A 13,597-nucleotide genomic window follows, 5' to 3' on the forward strand; every position below is an offset into this window, starting at 1 on the left:
AGCCTGTCTGGTTAGAGAAGTGCAGGCTCTTATTATCATTATAGACTGCCTGCTTGGTAATTGAACTGGACAGTTGAGTGCTTTATGATATCACCAAGTAAGACTGTAATGGATAAGGCTGCACTGTTCAGGGGCTATTTCCTGCACTGAACCATTTCAGTGCTTCCCAAATGCACATGTTATTGTCTGAACACTTAGACCTTAGCAGAGCTGGTTATAGGTTAATCCAAATCACCACCTCCTCCATCAGCTCCTGCCAGGAGGATGCTGAGGCTGTACGCTCAGGGATTTTTTTTTCCTCTTTTTTCTTTTCCTTCAAGAAACGGAATCAATACCCATATGCACTCAGGATTCTAACAGGGAGCTGTCAAAGGTTTTACCTTGAGCCTTGTACAAAGAGGGACTAGAAAATTAATGTAGTTTCATAGGGAGGTATTTAAACTTTAGGCAATAACTTTTTTTTTCCTGCCTCAGGTTTATTTATGCAAATAGCACAGAAGGACCCCAGCCCCAAGCAGATGGCAGTCGGCGGGGGCGGGGGGAGGGGGGCGGTTGCACCAGTCCTTCTGTCCTCATGTTGGCAGACGGAGATATCTACTCTGAAGACTTTGTAGGGGCCTGAGCACCTTTGGGAGCCTGAGCTGCAACTGAAGCTGGAGCTGCAGCCTGGACCTTGGTTTGGTCCTTGGCCTTGGCGTTTGGCCGGCACAGCCTGAGCCCCTTGGCCATGTAGGCACGAGCACGCTTCCCAAGCTTGGAGTGGGCAATGTAGGCAAGTTGATTGAACTTGCGGCTGACATCCTTTGGGATCTTGGGCTTAGCCTTGATAGCCTCGGCATGTGCACTCATGGCCTTGGCACTGTTGGCCTACATCTTCTTTAGGCCCTTCTTGTTGTGCTTCTTGGCAAAGCACATGTTCCTCAGGAACTTGGGGTCGACCCCCTTAAGAGATTCATATCGTTGTGATCAGGCTTTCTTGAAACCATTTCTGTGCCATTTTCGGGACTGGTTGTGTGTGGTGTGGTTCTTGGACTTGGCCATGTCTGCACTTTAAGCTGTGGCTCCTGAAGCACCTACAATTGGAAGAGCAGGAAATATCTTAGTAATAAGAAATGTGGCTTTTTCCAAAGGTTATTGCCCAGCTATTTGTGCTTAATTAACTACTGGTGATGACAATCAATGAGAATGTGGCTGAGGCTGCAACCACGCCTCTGCTGTCTAAAGCCCACAGTCCCTTGGCAAAGGGTACCTCACTCAGGGCAGCACCAGCAGAGAAAGCTCCCTTGGTGATGGGGCACGAACATGTTCAGGCATGGTTGGTGGCTTTTTCCCTTTGGAGGAATTTCTTTGTGAGAAGCTAGAAAGAGCCTTAGAGGTAACCCAGCTGACTTGTCTGCAAACCCTGAAGCTCATCAGCATTGCCTGGGAAATTTGTTAACAATTATAGATACCCAGCGTCTGACCTCAGAACCATTATATCCTGGGGAGGAGAATGAGAATTTATACTATAAACAATTTCAGCAGGTGACTCCAAAGTTCAGCCAGGCTTGAAAACAACTTATTTTATCCAACTGCCCTTGTTCATAAAGTAGTAAACTGAGAACAAGAAAGGGCAAGTGCCTTGGCTGAGGTCTGCAGGCTGGTTGTGAGAGTTTAATGTGGAATGCAGGCCTGCTGTCTCCTAAACTGGTGTGCTGTGTGTTATGTGGCCTCTCTCAAAAAATATTGGCTCTCCTTGGGGAGAGATGTAGAAAACACATGTGCGTAAAACACAGTCTGTGACGGGGTAATCCTTTGAACTGAATGTTCAAGTCACCAGGACTCAGCGCTGGCCGTCACTTGCTGTAATTAGTCAAATATTTTGGTTAAGAATTCATCATCGCTGGCCGGGTGCCATGGCTCATGCCTGTAATCCAGCACTTTGGGAGGCTGAGGTGGGCGGATCACCTGAGGTCAGGAGTTGAAGACCAGCCTGGCCCACATGGTGAAACTTTGTCTCTACTAAAATACAAAAATTAGCTGGGTGTGGTGGCGGGTGCCTATAATCCCAGCTACTCGGGAGGCCAAGGCAAGAGAATCGCTTGAACCTAGGAGGTGGAGGTTGCAGTGAGCCAGGATCGCACCACTGCACTCCAACCTGAGTGACAGAGCGAGACTCCGTCTAAAAAAAAAAAAAAAGAAAGAATTAAGCTTCACTGGCTGGGTGCCATGGCCCATGCCTGTAATCCCAGCACTTCGGGAGGGTGAAGCAGGCAGATGACTTGAGATCAGAAATTCGAGACCAGCTTGGGCAGCATGTTGAAACCCTGTCTCTACAAAAAACACAAAAAATTAGCTTGTTGTGATACAGGCGCCCACCACCACGCCCGGCTAATTTTTTGTATTTTTAGTAGAGACAAGGTTTTACTATGTTGGCCAGGCTGGTCTCGAACTCTTGACCTCAGGATCCACCCGCCTCTGCCTCCCCAAGTGCTGAGATTACAGGCATGACCAAAAACAACCTTAATTTCCAGCTGCAGGAGAATGGTTGAACAATTTACGATGCATTCACATATTGTTAATAGCTACTGCTTACTCTGTGCTTACTGTGCCAGGTATTGCTTTAAGCACTTTTCTTGTTATTAATTAATTTATTTTTTTGAGACAGAGTCTCTTTCTGTTGCCCAGGCTAGAGTGCAATGGCGTGATCTCAGCTCACTGCAACCTCCACCTCCCAGGTTCAAGCAATTCTCCCTGCCTCAGCCTTCCGAGTAGCTGGGATTACAGGTGCCCACCACCATGCCTGGCTAATTTTTGTATTTTTTGGTAGAGACGGGGTTTCGCCATGTTGGCCAGGCTGGTCTTGAACTCCTGACCTCAGTTGATCCATCTGTCTCAGCCTCCCAAAGTGGTGGGATTACAGGTATGAACCATCATGCCCGGCCCATTTATTAATTAAAATAACTTTATGGGGCAGATACTATTATCCTTACTTTACAGTTAAGGAAACAGAGCCAGAGAAGTTAAGTAATTTGTCCAAAGTCACCAAGCTAGGAGGTAGAAGAGTCAGGATTCAAACCTGACTTGAGTATCCACTCAACCACTAAACTGTCTCTTGTATAGCCAACCATTAGTACAATAAACCACTAATAACTTGCTGAAGAATGCTTGCTTTGCATGTAATAAGGGCTAAACTGAATGACTACATTTATTGTTAAATACACATAGGAAATGCTTATGACATATTTAAATGGGGGAGAAAAGCCGGATATCACTGTATGTACATTATAATTTTAAATATAGAGAGTTGCAGAAAAATGCCCGGGAAGAAAATAGGCCAGATGGTTAATTCTGTTTGTGGTTGATGGGCTGACAATTTTTCCCCCTTGCTTCTTTAACTTTGTCTGACTTTTCTGAATTTTCTAAAGCAAATGTTAACTGTAACATCAGAAAAAACACTATTAAAAACATGAGACCTTACAGACGCAGGCTCAGGACAGATCACCAACAGGCAGCAAATACTGATCCTCCTCCACTCAAAGAAATTAACTGCAAAGAAGTTTCATTGACCCATGAACCTCTTGCATAAAACATTGACTATTCCTACGAGTTATTCTGTCATCCTTAGATCATTAATACATAGAAGGCAATTTCTACTTTGGTTCTGATAGAAGTCTCCCAAGAGAAGCCAATTTCCTGAATCTTTTTTGAGAGAATTTATTACAAGCATCTTTGCATCCTCAGAGTCCCCGAGCTCTTGTATTCCCTGCCATTATCAGTGTATCTGGTCTCCCGGGCATAGCTTATGAGTAGATGTTCAATACATGAAAATTATTATTACGAACTGAGATATTTTGCTAAAACATATGTGATTTGGGAATAGTCTTGGTTTCTCTTCGTATCTTCCCAGGGACTTAGGATGGGGTTGGACACAGAAGATAACTGGGTGAAGGGCAGCCTAACTACTCATGTGCCCACATGATACGTATATGTCTATTTCTCTGACCTATCCTGATCTTGTCATGCCCGTGTTCTACTCTGAGGTTTCTGGAGCCAGCAAGTCACTTCTTGATGTACTCGGGGCTGCGGGGCCAGCCATCCTCCCAGTGTTGTGGCTGTGATCCTTTCATGAGACCTGTTTCTAGTTTCCAGCCCCTGCATTCTAGCACTCTTCTTCTCCGCCCCCACTCTGCTTTATCAGCCCATCTGTGCAGGTCTGCCTCACAGCAATCAGCAGGAGCCATCCCTGTGTGCTTAAATTAGAGGTGCTGTTATTCTCTCTCTCTTTTAATAAAGAAAAGGAAGTCATTTCTTACAGTTATGGAGGCTGAGAAGTCCAAGGTAATGGACTGTATCTGGTGAGAGCTTTCATGCAAGTGGGGAGTCTGCAGATTTCCACAGTGGCACAGGGCATCACACGGCAAGGGGGCTGAGCATGCTGCTATTTTCTTTCTACTTTTAAACTTGAGTTCTACAGACTTAGTAGACTAGCTGTGAACATATATATATATATATATATAATCATCCATAAGGCTGGCAGCACTGAAAGACAACATGGTGGGCACAGGCAAACCACAGTTCTTTTAGGCCCCTGAACCTATCCTCATATTAGACAACATGTACTGAAGAGGAGATGTGATATGAAGAGGAGAACTGTGAGGTTTATTTAAGGAACTTGATGAACATCTGTAGTGGGTGGGGAAGAAAGATTTGGGAGGAAATTTTCAACTGCTTATTGTCTTTTTTTTTCCCTCATGAAACATCACCTCCAATTCAAGAGTGTTATGAACATATTATTTGCAGGTGGATTGTTGTAAATGAAAATTATGTGTATTAATCCATAAGATGTCTGAAATGATGACTGAGCAATGCATTACCTAAAAATATTATATATTGGCTAAGGTTGAGGTCAAGGGTTGGGGGAGGGATGGGGGATGTGTTAGTTTGTTTGGGCTGCTATAACAAAAACACCATAAATCGGGTGGCTTGTAAACAACAGGAGTTTATTGCTTATGGTTTGAGAGGCTGGTAAGTCCAACATTAAAATGATGGCAGACTTGGTGTTTACAAAAGGCTCAGTCTCCCGGTCATAAGTGGTACCTTCTAGCTGCAGCCTCACATGTTGGAAGGGGCTAGCTAGCTCTCTGGAGTCTCTTTTATTTTACTTTTTAATATTTATTTATTTATTTACTTATTTTTGAGAGAGAGTCTTGCTCTGTTTGCCCAGGCTGGAGTGCAGTGGCGTGATCTTGGCTCACTGCAACCTCTGCCTTCTGGGTTCAAGTAGTTCTCCTGCCTCAGCCTCCCGAGTACCTGGGACTACAGGCGAGTGCCACCATGCCCAACTAATTTTTTGTATTTTTAGTAGAGATGAAGTTTCACCATGTTGAACAGGCTAGTCTCAAACTCCTGACCTCAGGTGATCCGCCCGTCTCAATCTCCCAGAATGCTGGGATTACAGGTGTGAGCCACCATGCCTGGCCCGGGTCTCTTTTATAAGGGCGCTAGTTCCATTTGTGAGGGCTCTGCCCTCACAACCTAATCACCTCCCCGAAACGCCCCACCTCCTAATACCATCATCTTGGGGGTTAGGAATTCATTGTACGAATTCTGGGGGGATACAACATTCAGACCATAGCAGGAAGGTGTGGGTGGAGGGCCCAGAACTGAGATACTGTCCAGAGGGAAAGTGGGCTATCTGTACTCCTCAAAAAAACCAAAACCAACCAGTCAAGGCAGGGACCCCAGAGAAAATGGGGAGGAGAAGCCTCACACGTACAGACTGGGGAGGACAGAATCATCTCCAAAGTAATGCCCCAGCCTCTGCCTCTCACTTATAGGTCAGAGGGTCCCAACTGATGAGAGAGAACCTCGGTGGAGGCTGCTCCACAACGGCTCCCATCCTGGGATTTTACCAGGAGCATCCTTGCTTGCCCACTCATCTGTCTCAGATGCCCAGGAAATTTTTGCACGTGTCATATCATCTGTGCTTATCTCAGTGTTGAGATAACCTTTTCCCTTGTTTTCTCCTTAATTTGGTTTTCCAGTTCTCTGGAAAACAGAACTGGGGAGTGTGGAATGGACAACCTCTGAAAGAGCCTCTCCTGCTTTTGTGGAGCGCAGTGGCGTGATCTCGGCTCACTGTAAGCTCCGCCTCCTGGGTTCACACCATTTTCCCACCTCAGCCTCCTGAGTAGCTGGGACTACAGGCGCCCGCCACCGCACGCCTGCCTACTTTTGTTTTTGTATTTTTAGTAGAGACAGAGTTTCACCATATTAGCCAGGATGGTCTTGATCTCCTGACCTCGTGATCCACCCGCCTTGGCCTCCCAAGGTGCTGGGATTACAGGCGTGAGCCACCACACACGGCCCCGGCTAATTTGTTTTGTGTTTTTAGTAGAGACAGGGTTTCACTGTGCTAGCCAGGATGGTCTCGGTCCCTGACCTCGTGATCCGCCCGCCTAGGCCTCCCAAAGTGCTGGGATTACAGGCGTGAGCCACCGCGCCTGGCTGTTCTTAGTTCTCAAGTAGTGCTGACACATGGGTGATGATGAAGATGATTAAGGCTTTCAAAGAATGTGGAAGAATGTGTCAAATTCTCTCTTCACTTCCTAGATGACTTCAGTTTCCTAATCCACAAAATAGGACTAAGACCATTAATTATCTGATGAAAAGGAGAGACAATGTAATAAACAAGGTGCTTTGAATCCTGTATTAGTCCATTGTCACATTACTGAGAAAATTATAAATTACCTGAGACTGGGTAATTTATAAACAAAAGAGGTTTAATCGACTCACAGTTCCGCATGGCTGGGGAGGCCTCAGGAAACTTATAATCATGGTGGAAGGTGAAGGGGAAGCAGGGCACATCTTACATGGCGGTAGGTGAGAGAGAGAATACAGGGGAAATGCCAGACACTTATCAAACAACCAGATCCCGTGAGAACTCCCTATCACAAGAACATCATTGGGGAAACCGCCCCCACGATCCAATCACCTCCCATGAGGTCCCTTCCCTGACACATGTGGATTACAATTCAAGATGAGATTTTTGGGTGGGGACACAGAGCCAAACCACGTCAGATCTCCAAATGGTAGCTATTATTTAGATGTCCTTTTCTTCTGTGTTGTTACAGTCACTGACACAGTTCAGGCTCTTATTATATCTCCATTGATGTCAGCTTCCAATCTAGTCTCTTGCATTCTCTGCTTCTGCCATCTATTTTCCAGTGTGGTGCCAGAGGAATCCTTGTAAAATACAAAGATGCATGTCATGCTACTGCACAGAATCTTTTAATAGCCTCCTTTCCCCCCCCCTCCCTTTTTAGAATAGGGCCTAAAATCTTCAATGTAGCATCCTTCCAGAAATAGTCTTCTGAACTTGTCTGCTTCTATTCATTCACGCATACATACATTTTACTGTCAGGAGCACCTCTTATATGCCAAACACTAAGCTAAGTGTTTCACATAGGTCATTTCACAGAATCCTGAAAACAATGCTTTCCTTAATATCTTCATTTTGCAGAAGAGGAAAGGGAGGCTCACAGGATGTGGAACTCACCCAAGAAGGCACAGTGAGTGGGTCATAGAGATTTGAATTCACTCTGGCTGGAACTCCCTTCAACTGGAGCTCTTTGTACTGAGCAAAAATGCCTCAGGGGCAGCAGGGAAGGGAATGACAGTATCAGCAGAAGGGAGCCAGGATCAGGACAGGGAGGAAGCAGCGTTTGGAAGAAGGGTGCTGGGGACAGGGTGCGGACGTAACTTCCCTTTCCAAGGTTGGTGATGGGGAGTAGGCACCTCATTTGGAGACAGAACTCTGGGCCTGGGCTTCAGGCATTTTAAGTGTGCACTGGACTTTGTGTTCCCAGAGGACCCCCAAACCTTCCAGTATCTCCTTCCTTTCCCCCTTCCCACCCAGCACACAGCCTGGTGCCTAGTGTGCACTCAGTAGACAACTGGCATATGACTATTGCCTCTGGTAGTCGCATCCTCTCTTTGGGCTATGGGAGGCTGGAGTGGAGGCCTTAAAGGCCCCTCCCGCCCTCCTGTTGGGCAGTTCTTCTGTCTTAGGGAAATCACTGGGGCTATCGGGGATGGTCAGTACGCAGCTTGGTTAATCCTCTTTCCTTCCCCAGCAGCCCCACCGTCGTCCGGGTGAAAAGAAAGAACCTCGCTCCCTTCACCATCCGGCTTGAGGCTTCGGTCTTTCAGCTTGCAGCTTGGGGTGGAAGCCTCTGGGTGCAGGGGTTCGAGGACGCTCCTCTCCTTCTGTATTTGCCATTTGAGAGCGCCCAGTAGGAGCCATGCCTCAATGTTAGGCGGTTAATGCCAAACGCAGTGAAAGATTTTGTTCTTTCCTATTCTAGATAAGAGCAATAGGAGTCTTCGGAGAGGTTAAGCGACTTCCTCAGGGTCTCGCAGTCAGCCGGTAGCAGAGACCGGGTGTACAGTGCCCAAATGTTAGGACCAAAAGCCGGACACTGCTGGATTGACCCCTCGCGGCCAAGCGGGGAAGAGGCATTTAGGGGTCCTGGCGCAGCCGCGTGGCCCCTCCCACTCGGCCCTCGATCCACCCTCCTTGAGGGCAGGCAGGATTCTAGCATCACTCAGTGCCTTCATCAGGAATCTTTAACCCCAAGCCCACTCGCTAGCGACCTCCAGGCCGGTTTGGGGCGCGGTGTGGCCGGTGGCGAGAGGTGGAGTGGGGGCGGAGACCGACCCAGTCTTCGCAACTCTATTTGCATACGGAGGCGACTCGCTTCCTTCCCGCCCCTCCGCCGCGCTCTTCTTCCTTCCTTCTCCAGTCCCTTCCACTCTGCGTCTTCTGTCCCCCGTTCTTCCCCAGCGGACCCCTCCTCCGAGACTCCCTAGTGGGGTTCCCAGCTCCCGGGCGCTCCTGCCCTTGCCGAGCGCGTTTTCTGGAGTCACCTGGGGGAGGGGAGTCCTGGGCAGGGCCGGGCTGAGGAAGACGCCTGGGGCACTGCCCGGCGCTAACAAAGGGAGCCGGTACCGACCGGCGTGGGCGCGGAGCGGGCGGCCGCCACCGAGCGGGCTGAGCAAACGCAGCCTCCGCGGCCGAGAGTGCAGCGAGTGAGTAGGGGGTGCGGTGGGCGGCGGCGCGGCCCGGCCCGGGCTATCCCGGGAGGAGTGTGATGCAAAGGGGCGCGGGAGGATAGCGGAGCCGCGGGGCCAGTGGCGCGCGTAGGGCGCAGGGAATCTCTCTCCAGCTCCGCCTCAGCTGCCTTGGCTCCGGGGCTGGCCGCCTTTTGGCTGGGGGTGTGTGTATTTTTGTCCGGGCCAAAGCGCCACCCTGGCTTCTCTCTGGCTCCGCGAGCCTGCGGATCCACAACAAACCCACGTGCGCGCAGCCCCGGGGAACACGGATTTCTCCACGGCACCGTCAGTATTGGGTGGGGTGGCGGGGGGGCGGTGCGCCTTGCAGAGTCCGGGTTCCTTCAAATCCTGCCTTCTGGGTTTACGGATCGACAAATAGAGGCCCGCGGCAGCGGAGAGGGCACAGGCACCATAACAAATGCACGTGCGCCCTGCCCGGAGATCTGGACGCACCGCAAACCCTTAGGGGCCGCCCTGCGGTGCCGAGCCATTGTCTCAGCCTCGGGGGAGGGAGTGGCTCTAGAGGCGCCACTTGCTGGAAGAGGGCGAGAGAGACATTTAAAAGGTACCGCTTGGGCGTCAGACTAAACTGCCAGACTTAAAAAGGGAAACCAAAACAAGAAAGCAGCTACAAAAAGGTTACTCCAGGCTGAGAGTCGGTCCCCGGCCGTGGCGGATTCGTTTGGGTGAAGTGGACCACCCCTCACCTTCACCTCCTGGAGGTCTCTTAGAGATGTGGGTTGGGTTAAGTCTAAGGGTGCCCCTCAGAAAAAGAGAGTGCTGGGCGCACTATTGTCCCCGCATTCCGGCGATTCCCTCTGTGGGGGATATTTTGGGCGCTTCCTCAGCCTGCGGGAAGAATGTACGCGTCGCCCAGTGCGGTCTTGCGCTTTGCCTCTAAGGCCCGTGTCCGTGTGCCCAGACACTCCAGATGTCACTAGCCCCTTTTGGCTTGTTAATGCATTTTCGCAAGCAAGGCCAGCCGAAACCTCGTGTTCTAGCTGGGGACGTGCAATTTTCAATTCTGAGTTTATTTGAAAGAAATTCCGAGGTCCGGAAAGAGAGGACTCTTGTTTGTTTTGCTTTTTCTTTGCTTACGTATGCTCAGCTCAGCTTTGCAGATGTTAATCAGACACGATCTGCAGCAGGGAGATGGTTTCGCGGTGAATTGGTCTCTGAGGCGATGGTGTTGGTGCAGGTTGTGGGCGTGCAGTGTGAGCAGGAATGGAGGCGCCGCCGCCCCAGTGTGTGCCTGCTGAGCGGGCGGGCTGCTGCCTCACCTTGGCTAGTGTGGCTGAAGATTAACCTGTCCCCGGGGGGAACTGGAGAGCCTCCAATCCTATTCCACTGTTATTGAAAAGGTCTAGAGAGCATCTGGGGAACCTTCTCATTTTACAGGCAGGAAGCTGAGGCCGGAGAGTTCAGCCACTTGTCCAAGTTTAAACCGGGTGAAACGGGCCACAGAGAGAACACTGGAGTGTGGGTCTCCCAACTCCCACTGCATCGCTCTGCGGGCAACTAAAGGCAAAACCGGGATTCTGTGATTGGCTTAAAAGGCAGTGGCCTTAGGCAGAATAGGGTTAAACAAAGAGTAATTCAAATCGAAAGCTGCACCCTTCCATTATCCGTTTCAAGAGTTCTTTATTCTGTTGAGAAAAAATAGATTTAGTAATTCCTTACTCTACTTCTAGCCTTTCAAAAGCTTAGTTATTTTTCTGTCCTGGCTGCCCCTTCCCCTCAAATTGGAATAAGGCCAGCTATGGAGACTCAGATGTTTTGCCTCTCATCCTTGTGCCAGGAGGCCTTTCTTTGGGCAAAAGCACGGGCTGTTGACATCAGCCCCACAGGGAAGAAAGTGTCTCTTAGCAAGCTACTCCTGAGCCACTCGTGGGAGAACAAAGCGTTGTTTTCATTGATCTTGTTAAAGTTACTTTTTTTTAATGAGAGTCCCATGGAAGTAGCTGCTTATTTGTGTACTTGGCAAAGAAGTAGGAAAACCAAAAAAACACTGAGAAGCCGGATTTCCCCAAAGTTAACGTGTTGTTTTGCACTGTCCCTGTTATCTCCTAGTTAACGCTTGTTTCTTTTCCTTAGAGTTTCCAGCGTGTTTCACTCTCAGTGTGATTCTGGTAGCAACAGGAGGCAGCCGGATGCCTAGGCAGATAGGGGCGGGTACCCGGTGAAGCCCCCACCTCCAGGCCAAAGACAGTTTAAAGCCTGAAAGCCAAGCTAAGAGTTAAATCCTCAGACCAGAGTGAGAACTTGTCTGTTTGTCGTGCTTTCCCCTAATTGATCCCTACCTTTCACCTATTTTACATATACCCACCTTTTCCTAATTGGTTTTCTATGCTGCCGTGCCCACCTTTGAGTGGTGTCTTTGCTTTAATCTTTTTTGCATACTCACAAACCGGTCAGCATGCACTCCCTATTCTGAGTCCATAAAAGGCCCCTGACCCAGCCACACTGGGGAACTTTTCCGTCTTCAGGTAGGGGACCAACCCGGTGTCCCCTCTCTGCTGAAAGCTGTTTTCAACACTCAATAAAATTCTTATCTGCCTTCCTCTCCCTTCAATGTCCAGTGTATCCTCATTATTCTTTGGTGTGCTGCAAGAGCTCGGAACCACCGAACGCGGGTACAAGCTATAATACAGTGAGCTGGGACACACCTGCATGGCCGAGCGAGGCACAGGTGGGGCGTTGCTGGCTGGAGGACCAAGAAGAAAAATCCTACATCAATTCCTCTTGGCACTGCAGTATAGTTTTCTCACCAGGACGCTGACCCTGTAAGGAACTTCAGAAATCATGTGACTGGACCCTTTTACTTTCCAGATGGGAAAACGGAGGCCTAGAGAAGAGAAATTACTTGCCCATGATACACAACAACGCGTGGTCTACTTTTAGTGCACCTTTTTGCGTAAAAGGGAAATGGTTGCATCAAACCAGTAGTTGGTACTCCAGAGAAAAGCCAAAGTTATGGTTGTTATAACAACACCCTTTAAGTCAGAGAACCAATTCCTTACGGATTTAAATAGGTTTGATTATTAAGCAAAGCCAGGGATCCCAGTGGTGGGTATGCTGAATAGTGCAGTTATCTCTGGGGATCAGCTTTCTTTAGTGTTTGCTGAACGGTTCACTTTACTCTTGTGCTGGGTTCCTCCATGTCTCTCTGTCTTGTGCTTCCCCATTTAGGGGCTGCTTTGTATGAAATCATAAAGCAACAGGCAGTGAGAAGACAGAAGAGAGAGGCAGCACTTAGCTGTTCATGCTACTTAACCTCTTGGGCTCCAGTTTCCTTCTTTGTACAGTGAGAATCCTTGCCCAGTCTCTGCATAGGCTGTTCCAGCGGAGCGGAAGATGCTCAGGCCATAGGAGGGGTTTGGGGTCATATTCCTGTCTCCAGTATTACTTTAAAACCAGCAGGCTGGGCCAGGCACGGTGGCCCACTCCAGTAATCCCAGCACTTCAGGAGGCCAAGGAGGGAAGAGTTCGAATTCCTTGAACTCAGGAGTTTGAGACCAGCCTGAGCAACAGAGTGAGACTACCTCCCCCACCGCCATCTCTACAAAAAATAAAAGAACCAAATTAGCTGGGCGTGGTGGCACACTCCTGTGGTCCCAGCTACTTGGGAGGCTGAGACAGGAGAATCGCTGGAGCCTGTGAGGTGGAGGTTGCAGTGAGCCGAGATCTCACCACTGTACTCCAGCCTGGGGACACAGCGAGACCCTGTCTCAAAAACAGAAAACAGAACAAAACAACAACCACAGAAAACCAGCAGGCAGCCTCTGCGTTGTGTAAAGTGAGGGGAGTAAGGTGTATGAATCTCCTGGGGTTGTTGAGGGCATTAAGTCACATGACGCATTCTTATGACTGGTCAGACCTCTTGGCAGGCTTGAGTGCTTACCAGCTTTTAAAAATTTTCATTTATTTATTTATTTATTTTTATTTTTTCAGACGGAGTCTCGCTCTTTTCCCCAGGCTGGAGTGCAGTGGTGCGATCTCGGCTCACTGCAAGCTCCGCCTCCTGAGTTCATGCCATTCTCCTGCCTCAGCCTCCCGAGTAGCTGGGACTACAGGTGCCCACCACCACGCCCGGCTAATTTTTGTATATTTAGTAGAGATGGGGTTTCACCTTGTTAGCCAGGATGGTCTCGATCAAAAATTTTATTTTTTTTTAACTTTTATTTTGGGTTCAGAGGTACGTGTGCAGGTTTGTTATACAGGTAAACTTGTGTCATGGGGGTTTGGTGTACAGAGTATTTAGTCACTCAGGTACTAAACCTAGTACCCAGTAATTCTTTTCCCTGCTCCCTTTCCTCCTCCCACCCTCCACCCTTCAAGAAGGCCCTGGTGTCTGTCGTTTCCCCTCTTTGTGTCCGTGTGTTCTCATTATTTAGCTCCCACTTATAAGTAAGAACATGTGGTATTGGTTTTCTGCTCCTGCATTAGTTTGCTAAAGATAATGACCTCCAGCTCCATCCATGTTCCTGCAGAGGATATGATC

The 13,597-nt window shown here is 48.8% G+C and overlaps 1 protein-coding gene and 1 pseudogene across 4 annotated transcripts in view; one reads left to right on the forward strand and one right to left on the reverse strand.

Moving 5' to 3' along the window:
* Positions 1-593: 593 nt before the first annotated feature.
* On the reverse strand, positions 594-1,068 carry LOC100437982 (large ribosomal subunit protein eL29-like; annotated as a pseudogene).
* Positions 1,069-8,572: 7,504 nt separating this feature from the next.
* Positions 8,573-13,597, forward strand: part of ST6GAL1 (ST6 beta-galactoside alpha-2,6-sialyltransferase 1) — a 156,952-nt gene continuing 151,927 nt past the window's right edge. For 2 of the 4 annotated variants that reach the window (XM_054550434.2, XM_024244137.3), the window contains exon 1: positions 8,575-9,072. The gene's annotated coding sequence lies outside the window, so the exon portion shown is untranslated. 4 annotated transcript variants of the gene reach the window in all.

Source organism: Pongo abelii, chromosome 2 (assembly GCF_028885655.2).
Source record: "Pongo abelii isolate AG06213 chromosome 2, NHGRI_mPonAbe1-v2.0_pri, whole genome shotgun sequence".
Classification (NCBI taxonomy): Eukaryota; Metazoa; Chordata; class Mammalia; order Primates; family Hominidae; genus Pongo; species Pongo abelii.